The sequence below is a fragment of the Bos mutus genome, chromosome 21 (genome assembly GCF_027580195.1).
Source record: "Bos mutus isolate GX-2022 chromosome 21, NWIPB_WYAK_1.1, whole genome shotgun sequence".
NCBI classification, from domain to species: Eukaryota; Metazoa; Chordata; class Mammalia; order Artiodactyla; family Bovidae; genus Bos; species Bos mutus.
This window is the reverse complement of record NC_091637.1, coordinates 1,487,771-1,500,808: the sequence shown is the minus strand read 5'-3', so window position 1 is coordinate 1,500,808 and position 13,038 is coordinate 1,487,771. Positions and strand designations below refer to the sequence as shown.

General features: G+C 36.7%; 1 non-coding gene across 1 annotated transcript; it reads right to left on the bottom strand.

Annotated features, from left to right (window-relative positions):
* Positions 1-4,711: 4,711 nt before the first annotated feature.
* On the bottom strand, positions 4,712-4,778 carry LOC138984524 (small nucleolar RNA SNORD109A). Its single transcript, XR_011461813.1, has one exon. It is a non-coding gene; the product is annotated as a small nucleolar RNA SNORD109A (small nucleolar RNA).
* Positions 4,779-13,038: the final 8,260 nt, after the last annotated feature.

Here is a 13,038-nt window from a genome sequence, read left to right as displayed (position 1 = left end):
CCTTTCTTAAGGGTGTGTGTGTGTGTGTGTGTGTGTGTTGGGGCTTACATTTAAGCCCCAGGTAGTTCACAGCACTTCCTTAGCCTTCTTCACCTTTTGATTGGACAGATCCTCAAAGAAAGCCAAAGGCAGGATTACCTGGTGATACAGTGGCTAAGAATCTGCCTGCCAATGAAGAGGACACAGGTTCAACCCCTGGGCCAGGAAGTTTCTACGTGTCATGGGTTAACTGAGCCCATGCACCACAACTACTGAGCCCACACTTTAGAGCCTGTGAGCTGCAACTACTGAAGCCCATGTGCCTAAAGCCTGTGCTCTGCAAGAAGATAAGCCATGGCAGTGAGAAACTCATGTGCCACAACAAACACCCAGCACAGCCAAAAAGTAATTAATTAACAAAAAGAAAGCCAGAGGCAATTGATTAGGTCCTATTCAAGTGTTTCATGTTCAGGCAAGCAACTCTGCACAAGTATGTAGCTTCTAGATCAAAAAGGATTTTCAAAGAATACTTTGTTCATCTCATTTCCAAGATTTCTTTTTTTAGTTTTTTGGCCACATTCTTTAACCCAGTTGCTATCAACACTTTAAGGACATGTCACACTAAAAAATTTCCATGGGTTCCTTTTGGTTACTCTTCTGGAATAGGGTTTACTCTACTGAGTGAGCTCTGAGTTAGCCCTTCCCTCTTGCTACAGATACAGACAGCACAAATACAAGTCCTGTAAACAGGACTGTTTTGGGAGCTTCCAGAGAGGTCAATGTAATAATTTTCTGAGGACAGGACTTTTGGGGGATCTCCAAACTTGTTCTTCCACTGATGGCTGCTGGTCTACTATTTTCAAGCCTGCCATAGTGCTAGGGAGAGAGGTATTGGAAGTTGGCAAGTTAAAATATTACAAAGCTTGCTATCCTTGGTGAATGTCAGCCAGTTTTCTTGAATAAATGTTTTTTGAAATTCTACAAATCTTTGGTTAATTTCCAGAGTTCTTAAAAAGTAATTTTGACCATTTTGTCAGGGTTCCTGTTAATTTTATAGAGAAGCAAGTTATTTGAAGGTTTTTCACTTTGACTTTCTGGAGGTGTTTTACCTACATTCATTGATTTTTAAATGTTAACCAACCTTGCAGTTCTTGGATAAGCCTCACTTGGCCATACAGTATTTCTATATATTGTCAAATTTCATTTACTAAAATTTTGATTTTTTTTTAATTTTTATTTTTTTAAATTTAATTTTATTTTTTAACTTTACAATATTGTATTGGTTTTGCCATATATCAACATGAATCCGCCACAGGTATACATGTGTTCCCCATCCTGAACCCTCCTCCCACCTCCTTCCCCATACCATCCCTCTGGGTCGTCCCAGTGCACCCAAGCATCCAGTATCATGCATCGAACCTGGACTGGAGACTCGTTTCATATATGATATTATACATGTTTCAGTGCCATTCTCCCAAATCATCCCACCCTCTCCCTCTCCCACAGAGTCCAAAAGACTGTTCTATACATCAGTGTCTCTTTTGCTGTCTCATATACAGGGTTATTGTTACCATCTTTCTAAATTTCATATATATGCGTTAGTATACTGTATTGGTGTTCTTCGTTTCCATTTATGCTCAAGAGGAATTTTAAAATATTTTTTAAATGGCATGCTTTTTTTAAAAAAATCAGGTAAAGTTGTTCATATAGAATGAGTAGAAAAGTATTTCTTTCTTTCAAATTTTATAGACAATTGTGTAGATTGGTATTTTTTTTTTTTTAATTTCTTTTGAAGCTTTATGGACCTAGAGTTTTCTTTATGGAAAGGATTTTAACCACAAGCTTAATTATTTCATTAGTAGCGTTATTCAGATTATCTACTCTTTATGATTGAATTTTTGTAGTTTGTGTCCTTCAATAAATTTTTCCATTTTATTTTATAATTAAACAGGACTCTATGGGGTCATCCCAGGACAGGCCCCTCCCCCCATATCATCTGTCTGCCTCTTATTTGTAGAAAATGTACAGTCTCTCAGGACTCCCTTGAGTCACAAAGGTCTGGCTCAAGAATTAATGATTGAAAGGATGTGAACATGTAGTGACAAAAGTAGCATTTGGGCCAGGAGAATTGGTAACAATTTAAAAAGTAAATCAGTTGTATGGCAGTCACAGATTTTGGCATATGGCAGTCACTTAGTTTCTCTCTGAAGTACCTAAATAACAGTATCTGATGCACTGAGTTGTTTTATAGATGCTAAAACATCCACCAAGTGGAAGAAGTTAACTACTTGATGACCACGAACATGTAGCCCCCAGACTTACTAAATCCTGAGGACTGATAATGTTAACCCTTGTGGCACCACCCTGCTACCGCATCATCAGCCAGTAAGAGGGTTCTGCACAAGCTGATCACACACCTTGTGACTCCTCTCCCTCACTTGCTTGTAGGTGGGGAGGGATGTGGAAGGGGGGTACATGATGGAGGGGACAAATGTATGCCTGTGGTCAATTCATATTGATATATGCCAAAAACCATCACAATATTGTAATTATCCTCCAATTGAAATAAATAAATTTAAGAAAATTATTCCCTAAAACCCACTGGGGAATTAGGTATTATAGTCTTTGGACTGAGACAGTATCCCTGACTTCATGGCACTGTGCATCTACTAACAGAAATAAATATACAAATAAGGGGTTTTGAGAAGGTATATTTAAAGTAAAAACATGTTTTCCATTGTTCCTACTATTCAGATGCTTGCTCAATGTTTGTTAATGATTGAGGTTCTAGAGTTCATTTAAATATCTGGCTAAGCCAATTTCCTTTTTAATCCATAACTATTTTTTAGTTATTAATCAGCTCTTTAGAATTATATTCTATAGTTCTAGAGAATATATACATAAATAAACAATATATAATAAACACAAGCATAAATACTACTTGATAGAATTTGTGACAGAGGTTTGTCAGGAAAAACATTTACTTATTCTTAGGGCATTAATGTCACAGTCCTAAGTAACACATAATCTTCAACATAGCTTGCCAGGAAATATATGGACTACTCTTTTTGGTGAGGCATATTTTAAGTTTTGGGAAGAAATAATGATGATGCCATATATGATATTGATATTTCATATTTCTCCATTTAATATCTCTAAATAATACTCTTTTTCTAGTACAATACAATATTTAAAATTGAACTATTTTGTGTTTCAAAAGGAACAACATTTATCATATAAAAACTTCATGGTCTTGAAGAGATCTAAAAAGCTTTTCATGTTTTACAACTTTCCATGTTGCAAAAATGAATGACAACTAATTTATGTTAATCAAACAACTAATTTATGCTAAAGCAGAAACAAAAATATAGTACACTGAGATCACAAAACTTATGAATTATCATGTTGGTATCTTGAAATCCCAACAACTAAAAAGATGAGGAAAATCTCAAAATATTTTGGCACATATAGAATTTTACTACAATAATTTTTTGATCCACTATGAAATTGCCAAAAATTCTCTAAAATTTGACATTTTTCCATCAAAGCAGAAAAAAGTCAAAACAAAAGAAGAAGTTATAAAGATTTAATAATGTAAGTGACCTTAGTGAGCAAAAGGACACATCACCAAAATATTCTCAAGATAAACAGAGAAACCTCAGGACCTGGTACAGAGCATATGATAAATGAATTTCAAATAGCTACTCACCCCATCCTCTGAAGCGGAAGTCCTGATTCCAGTCCTGCTGTCTCAGCAAAACATGACAAAAAGGAAAGCAGAGTCTTAGAAAATATTCAATAGCAGAAATAACAAAGAACTAAAATTTGGTTCTATTACCATTATTTACTGCATGCATGTGGTGTTCCCTTCTTTAAGTCCAACTTTAATGAGACTTTCAGTACCTATCACAGTTGCTTGTCCCCTTCTTAATTTAGCCTTTTTCATTTTCTCATTCATTACTCAAGAACTATTTCCTATATACAAGTATATTTGTTGTTTTTTAAGTGCTTTAGTCATATCCAACTCTTTTGCAGCCCCATGGACTATAGCCCCCCTGGCTCCTCTGTAGCCCACCAGGCTCATTTGTCTGGAATTTCCCAGGCAAGAATACTGGCTGCTGCTGCTAAGTCGCTTCAGTCATGTCCGACTCTGTGCGACCCCATAGACGGCAGCCCACTAGGCTCCTCTGTCCCTGGGATTCTTCAGGCAAGAATACTGAAGTGGGTTGCCATTTCCTTCTCCAATGCAAGAAAGTGAAAAGTGAAAGTGAAGTTGCTCAGTCGTATCCGACTCTTAGCGACGCCATGGACTGCAGCCTACCAGGCTCCTCCGTCCATGCGATTTCCAGGCAAGAGTACTGGAGTGGGTCGCCAGTGCCTTCTCCGAATACTGGAGTGGGTTGCAATTTCCTTCTCTAGGGGATCTTTACGACCCAGGGATTAAATCCACATCTCCTGCATTGGCAGGTGGGTTTTTTACCACTGATCCACCAGGAAAGCCACACATGTATATATAGAGTCATGTTTATGACTCTTTATTCAAAGAGCAAAATAAAGCAAAATTGATCACTATATCATAACGGTATATAATGCCCTACAGGATAGGACACTAATGCCTTTTTCTTTGAGGAAGAAAAAAAGCACACTAACATTGGCATGTTGTCACTGAGGGGTCACCACATAGAGCCAGGCTCTGAGAGTCTTACTTGTCCGGTTAGAGGGGCATTCATCTGGACCTCAGATTGACATCTGGAATGAGTCCCTCAGCATCCTCAGACAGTTTTTCTCATCATCGATCCAGACAAGCACCCTCCCAACAAATAAGCATTTCCATAGCCAGGCTCATTTCCTTCAGGCTTACCTACTGCATTATGAATAAAGAATAGTATCTGGTATAGTAAACGTTATATTTAGTTCCTGAATAATGAAATCTTATATATATATATATATATTTATAAAACCCTCATATATATATGTGTGTGTGTGTGTATATATATATATATATATATATATATGAGGAAAACTGTGACTTTGAATTGTTCTAATAAAATTAGATAAAATCTATTGGGAAAATAAAGAAAATTTAACTAAAAATTTGAAAAGTAAATAATGTAGCAAAGTTATATGTAGTATAGTTACAGTACAAATATAAGTAGAAGCATCTATGTTCTGAATGTGCCAGATAAAAATTAAAAGTAACAATGTTTAGCATATTTGCATTTAATTACAAGATTATTGTCATTCAATACAAAATGGTGAAGAGGAAATATGACAATGACTCTCCAAAATTATTCATGTTACTGTTTATAAAAAAGGTTCTAAAAAGGGAAGAAACAATAATCAGAATTCCTTGAACCATATAGAGACATTCACAAGAAAAGATATATCTATCATATAAGTATTTTCCCTTGAGTCTCTGAAAGAATGACCTTACAGACATTGACTATTGACATCATTAGTTATAAAACACTTAAGAATTACAACTGTACCAGTGTAGCTGCTCACTTTCCTTCCTTGAAAATAACTTGTTCACTTGAAAGCACGGTAACTTGTTCTAGTTTTTGACCTGCAGCAAAACACCACAAAGAAAATAGATCAGATCAAACCATGCATGATTCCATTTTAATCATATGGGCATTTCTTTCCACAAACTTCACAGTTGCTTCATACACTGTCACCCTTCCTATTTCACTTGTCCACTTGCTCCCTCTTTGAGTTTTTTACTTTTTGCAAATAGCCTATAATCCTCTCTACTGAACTATGCAAATGACAGAGCAGTTATCTGAAATGGAAAATTCTAAAGTTGTATCTAATAAAGACTATATAATATATAAGTACCTTATGATACAAAAATATCCTGTGATTAAAAAATGCAATGCATGTGGTAGGGGTATTGAGAGATATTTGAGGAAGTTATCAATTAAGCCAGTTCTGGGAGTGTTACTTGTCTAAGGCCACTTGGATGGATTTCAGTAACCCTGATACTTATGCTCATCCTTGATCCAGACAGGACAACTACCAACCAATAAGCATTCCTTACACCATACTAATTCTCTTGAGAATTTACCATTTGCATCCAGCTTATAGGGAAAACAGCATAGGTGGGTATTCGACTTGATTTTAGTAACTTTGGTTATAATGGCAACTCCAGAAGGATCCCAAGATTCCTCTGTCTAAAAAGATACATGAAGTGGTATTGCAGTGAGGTGATTTTCAGTGCTGATACGTATATTTGGTATAATAGAAACAATCGAACCCAGGTCTAAAGAAACAGTAGTTAACTGTGAACTTGGGTTATATCACCTAAAAGATTATAAAAGTATGCAAAGTATTCAATGTGATACTTCTTCTATCTGATAGATTTATACTCCATAGCCACAGAAGACATGTGTTCATATTGAAACACATAGGATAGGATACATTTTTTAACAAAAACCAGGAAACCATTAACAAAATGAAAATAAGTACATAATTACCAATAATTACTTTAGTTGTAATGGACTGAGTATTCCACTCAAAAGACATATAATGGTGCTAAATAAATATAAAAACAGGATACACACACACACACACTATATACTACCTATAAACTCATTTCAGATTGAAAGATATACACAGACTGAAAATAAGGAATAAAAACAGGTATTCCATGTGAATGGAAAAAAAAAGAAATCTTGAATAGCAATACTTACATCAGACAAAATAGACTTAAAACAAACTGTATAAGAAACAAAGAGGGACATTATATAATGATTAAGTGATCAACCTAGCAATAAGATATAACAATAGAAAATATCTATGCACTCAAAATAGGATCATCTAAAAACATAAAGCAAATAGTGTCAACCATAAAGAAAGAAACTGAAAGTAATAAAATAATAGTATAGGACTTCTAGGCTTCCCTGCTGGCTTAGATGGTAAAGAATCTACCTGCAACACAGGAGACCTGGGTTCAATCCCCGGGTCAGGAAGATCACCTGGAGAAGGGAATGGCTACCCACTTCAGTATCCTTGCCGAGCCAATCCCATGGACAGAGGAGAGTGGCAGGTTGCAAAGAGTTGAACATGACTGAGAGACTAACACACATATAGGACTTGTATACCACAATTACCTCAATGAACAGATAGATCATCCATACAGAGAATCAATGAGGAAACATTGGGTTTAAATGAAATGTTAGATCATGTAGCCTTAATAGATATATGTAGAACATTCTACCCAAAAGCAGCAAAATAAATATTATTTTCAAATACACATGGAACATTCTCCAGGATAGATCACATACTAGGCCACAAAGATGTCTCAATAAATTTAAGAAAATTGAAATCAGATCAAGCATTTTTTCCAATCACAATTATATACTAGAAATCAATTACAAGAAAAATGGCACAGAATCAAAAACATGGGGTCTAAACAATAAAAACAACAACCCTATATGCAAGACAACAAAAGAAACACAGATAGATGTAAAGAACAGACTTTTGGACTCTGGGAGAAGTTAAGAGTGGGATGATTTGAGAGAATAGCATTGAAACATGTATATTACCATATGTGAAATAGATGACCAGTCCAAGTTCAATGCATGAAACAGGGCACTCAAAGTTGGTGGGATGGGATGGGGAGGGAGGTGGGAGAGGGCTTCAGGATGGGGAGAAACATGTATACCCATGGCTGATTCATGTCAATGTATGGCAAAAACCACCACAATATTGTAAAGTAATTAGCCTCCAACTAAAACAAATAGAAAAATAATATACCTGAAGATAAATGAAAATCTAAAGACAACATTCCAAAATATTAGCCACAAAGCAGTTCTAAGATGAAAATTCATAGTTACACAAACCTACTTCAGAAAACAATCACATCTCAAACAATATATAAAGTTACATCTAAAGGAACTAGGAAAAAGAGCAAACAAACCCAAAAGTTATTAAAAGAAAAGAAATAATAAAGATAAAAGTGGAAATAATAACAGAGAATAAGAAATAATAGAAAATTCAATGATACCAAGAATCCCCAGGAAAGAGAGCAGGTTCAAATAAAATAAGTAATAAAAATAAAAAATTACAATCAGCACCACAGAAATACAAAATATCATAAGAGATTATTATGAACAATGCTGCTGCTGCTGCTGCTGCTGCTAAGTCATGTCAGTCGTGTCCAAATCTGTGTGACCCCATAGATGGCAGCCCACCAGGCTCCTCTGTCTCTGGGATTCTCCAGGCAAGAATACTGGAGTGGGTTGCTATTTCCTTCTCCAGTGCATGAAAGTGAATATTGAAAGTGAAGTTGCTCAGTCGTGTCTGACACTTCGCGACCCCATGGACTGTAGCCTACCAGGCTCCTCCATCCATGGGATTTCCCAGGCAAGAGTACTGGAGTGGGGTGCCATTGCCTTCTCTGACTATGAACAATATACACCAATAAAATGTGAAACCTAGAAAAAATGAATCAATTCCTTATACAATCTGCCCAGATAGAATCAGAAAAAAACAGACAGTATAAACACCAAATTAGCAGTAATAAAAAAAGAATCATTAATTTAAAACTTCTAACAAAAATGTCAAGGACTAGATGGCTTCCTAATTCCTAGGATTTAGCCTAGGAATGCAAGGTGGTTCAATATTCACAAATTAATCAATGTGGAATAAAAATCATAAAAACCTTCTCAATAGATTCAGAGAATGCTTTTGACAAAATTCAACATCCATTTAATAAAAATTCCAACAAATTAGGTATAGAATAAACACAACAAAATAAAGGCCATTTATGACAAGCCTATAGCTAACATCAATTCAGTGGTGAAAAATTAAATACATCTCTGAGATCAGGAGCAAGACAAGGATACCCATTCTTACCACTTTTATTTAGCATAGTATTGGAAGTCCTAGCCACAAAAATCAGACAAAAAGTAAAACTAAATTGGAAAGAAGTAAATCTGTCACTGTTTACAGATGACAGGATGCTATATATAAAAACTCCTCAAGACATCACCAAACAACTACTGGAAATCTTCAGTGGCTTTAGTAGAGTCACAGGACACAATATTGATGAAAAAAAATCTGTTACATTTCTATATGCTGATAGTGAAGTCTCTCACTTCAGTATTATGTCTGATTCTTTGCAACTCCATGGACTGTAGCCCACCAGGCTCCTCCATCCATGGGATTTTTCAGTCAAGGGTACTGGAGTAGGTTGCCGTTTCCTTCTCCAGAGGATCTTCCCAACCCAGGGATTGAACCTGGGTCTCCCACATTGCAGGCAGATGCTTTACCGTCTGAGCCACCAGGGAAGCAGCATATACTGATAACAAAGTATCAAAAGAGAAATTAAGAAAATAATCTGATTTATAATTGCATCAAAAAGGATAAAATATCCTGGCATAACTCTAACCAAGGAGGTAAAAATCTTGCACTCAAACGATAAGACTGATGAAAGAAATTGAAGATGACACAAATAAATGGAAATACACTTCATGCTTATAGATTGGAAGAATTAGTATTTTTAAAATGATCATTGTATGCAAGCCAACCTTAGATTCAATTAAATCCCTATGAAAATACCAATGGTATTTCTTTTTTTACAGAGCTAGAACAAATAATTCTAAAATTTGGAAACTTGACTCCAACTAACCAAAACAAGCTTGGATGTACATATACAACTGTACATCAGAAAAAAACACCCACTTAAAAAATGAGCTGGGGACCTGAACAGACGTTTTTCCAAAGAAGATATACAGATGGACAACAGATACATGAAAAGATGCTAACATTAATAAACATCAGGGAAAAGCAAATAAAAACCAACATAAAATACTACCTTATATCTATCAAAATTACATTAAATAATAAAAAAGTCAACAAATAAGTGTTGTTTAGGATGTGGTGAAAAGTGCACTCTTATGCATTGTTGGTGGGATTGCAAATTGGTGTAGTCACTATGGAAAACAGTATAGAGCTTCCTCAAGATATTTAAAATATAATTGCTATATAATCCAGCAATTTCACTGCTGGGTATTTACACAAATAAAACAAAGATACTAATTGAAAAAATATATATTCACCCTCATGTTTATTATAGCATTATTTACATAGCCAAGATATGGAAACAGTTTAAGTGTCCATTGATAGATGAATGAATAAAAATATATATATATATATATATATATGCAATTGAATATTACTCATCCATAAAAAGAATACAATTTGACATTTATGAAAACATGGACTTATAGAGTATTATGGTAAGTGAAGTAAGTCAAACAGATGACAAATATAATATGATCTCATTTAACTGTGGAATCAATTACCAATACAAACAAAAGACCAAAGCAGAGTCATAAATACAGAGAAAAAAAATTGGTGTTTTCTACAGGGGTAGGGGCACATAGGTAAAATAGGTGAAAGGAATTAAGAGGTACGAATTTTAAGCTATAAAATAGATAAGCCTTTGGAATGTAGTGTATAGCATAAGGAATATGGTCAATAACATTGTAATGACTGCATATGAAGACAAGTGGTTACTAGATTTATTGTGGTGACTATTTCATAATGTATGTAATAAGTGTCAAATGACTGTTAGCACACTTGATACTAACATAATATTGCACATCAATGGGCCAAAGAACTAAATAGACATTTCTGCATTTCAATAAAAATAAATATTAATACATTAAAAGCTACAGTGACACCAATTTATGTAAGGGATTGAATAGGATTCCATTATCCTCGTGGTTCCTGGAACAAATCCTCTGCAGACACAGAGGGACAATTGCTCTGAAGCTAGTATGGTTGCTGAATGTGTATGCAGAAAACATCTTCCCAGAAATGGAATGGCTACTCAAGATCTAAGCTTCCCAGTTTAATTTTTCAGATGACTCATGTTGTGAGAGCTGAACTGACCCAAGTCAGCAACCTGGATTCAAGGCTGATGGTGGAATAGAAGGAGCTGATCTCACCTACTTTCATGAACACACCAAACTCACAACCATATGCTGAATAACCACTGACCAAAAAAAGACAAACCTACAAAAAAGATACTCCACTTCCAAAGACAAAGAAGAAGCTACAAAAAGATGGTAGATATGGCACATACACAGTACAATGAACTGCCATAGCCACCAGGTGGGAGACCCACAAACTGGAAAATAATTATACCACAGAGATTCCCCCATAGGTTTGAGAATTCTGAGCTCCAAGTAAGGCTCCCTTATTTGGCGCCTGACATCAGGTGCAGGAGCCCCTCAGAGCATTTGACTTTAAGAGCTAGTGGGGCTTGATTGAGGGGACACCATAGGATTTTGGGAAACAGAAACTATACTCTTGGAGAGCACACACAAGGTCTTGTGTACACCAGGACCCAGGGAGAAAAAAAGTGACTTTATGAAGGTCTGGAGCCTCAGCCAGACCTACCTGCTGGACTTGGAAGGTCTCCTGAGGAGGCAGAGGGCAACTCTACAGGGAATCACTACAGGGACAAGAATACTGGTGGTAGAGGTATTCGGGGGTACTCACTGGCATGAGCTGTTCTAGAGGCGACCATTTAGATGTCAACATATGGCCTCACCCAAGAGCCCTTAGCTCCAGTGCTAGGATGCCTCAGGCCAAAAAATCCACAGGGCTGGAACACAACACACCCAACCCCCCATCAGCATATCAGTTCAGTTCAGTTCAGTTGCTCAGTCATGTCCAACTCTTTGCGATCCCATGAATCACAGCATGCCAAGCCTCCTTGTCCATCACCAACTCCCAGAGTTCACCCAAACTCATGTGCATCGAGTTGGTGATGCCATCCAGGCATCTCATCCACTGTCGTCCCCTTCTCCTCCTGCTCCCAATCCCTCCCAGCATCAGGGTCTTTTCCAATGAATCAACTCTTCGCATGAGGTGGCCAAAGGACTGGAGTTTCAGCTTCAGTATCAGTCCTTCCAATGAACACCCAGGACTGATCTCCTTTAGGATAGACTGGTTGGATCTCCTTGCAGTCCAAGGGACTCTCAAGAGTCTTCTCCAACACCACAGTTCAAAAACATCAATTCTTCGGCGCTCAGCTTTCTTTATAGTCCAACCCTCACATCCATACATGACTACTGGAAAAATCATAGCCTTGACTAGATGAACCTTTGTTGGCAAAGTAATGTCTCTGCTTTTTAAGATGCTATCTAGGTTGGTCATAACTTTCCTTCCAAGGAGTAAGTGTCTTTTAATTTCATGGCTGCAATCACCATCTGCAGTGATTTTGGAGCCCCAAAAAATAAAGTCTGACACTGTCTCTACTGTTTCCCCATCTATTTCCCATGAAGTGATGGGACCAGATGCCATGATCTTAGTTTTCTGAATGTTGAGCTTTAAGCCAACTTTTTCACTCTCCACTTTCACTTTCATCAAGAGGCTTTTGAGTTCCTCTTCACTTTCTGCCATAAGGGTGGTGTCATCTGCATATCTGAGGTTATTGATATTTCTCCCGGCAATCTTGATTCCAGCTTGTGTTTCTTCCAGTCCAGTGTTTCTCATGATGTACTCTGCATATAAGTTAAATAAACAGGGTGACAATATACAACCTTGACGTACTCCTTTTCCTATTTGGAACCAGTCTGTTCCATGTCCAGTTCTAACTGTTGCTTCCTGACCTGCATACAGGTTTCTCAAGAGGCAGGTCAGGTGGTGTGGTATTCCCATCTTTTTCAGAATTTTCTACAGTTTATTGTGATCCACACAGTCAAAGGCTTTGGCATAGTCAATAAAGCAGAAATAGATGTTTTTCTGGAACTCTCTTGCTTTTTTGATGATCCAGGGGATATTGGCAATTTGATCCCTGGTTCCTCTGCATTTTCTAAAACCAGCTTGAACATCTGGAAGTTCATGGTTCATGTATTGAAAAAGGCTGGCTTGGAGAATTTTGAGCATTATTTTACTAGCATGTGAGATGAGCATTGTGTGGTATTTTGAGCATTCTTTGGCATTGCCTTTCTTTGGGATTGGAATGAAAACTGCCTTTTTCCAGTCCTGTGGCCACTGCTGAGTTTTCCAAATTTGCTGCCATATTGAGTGTAGCACTTT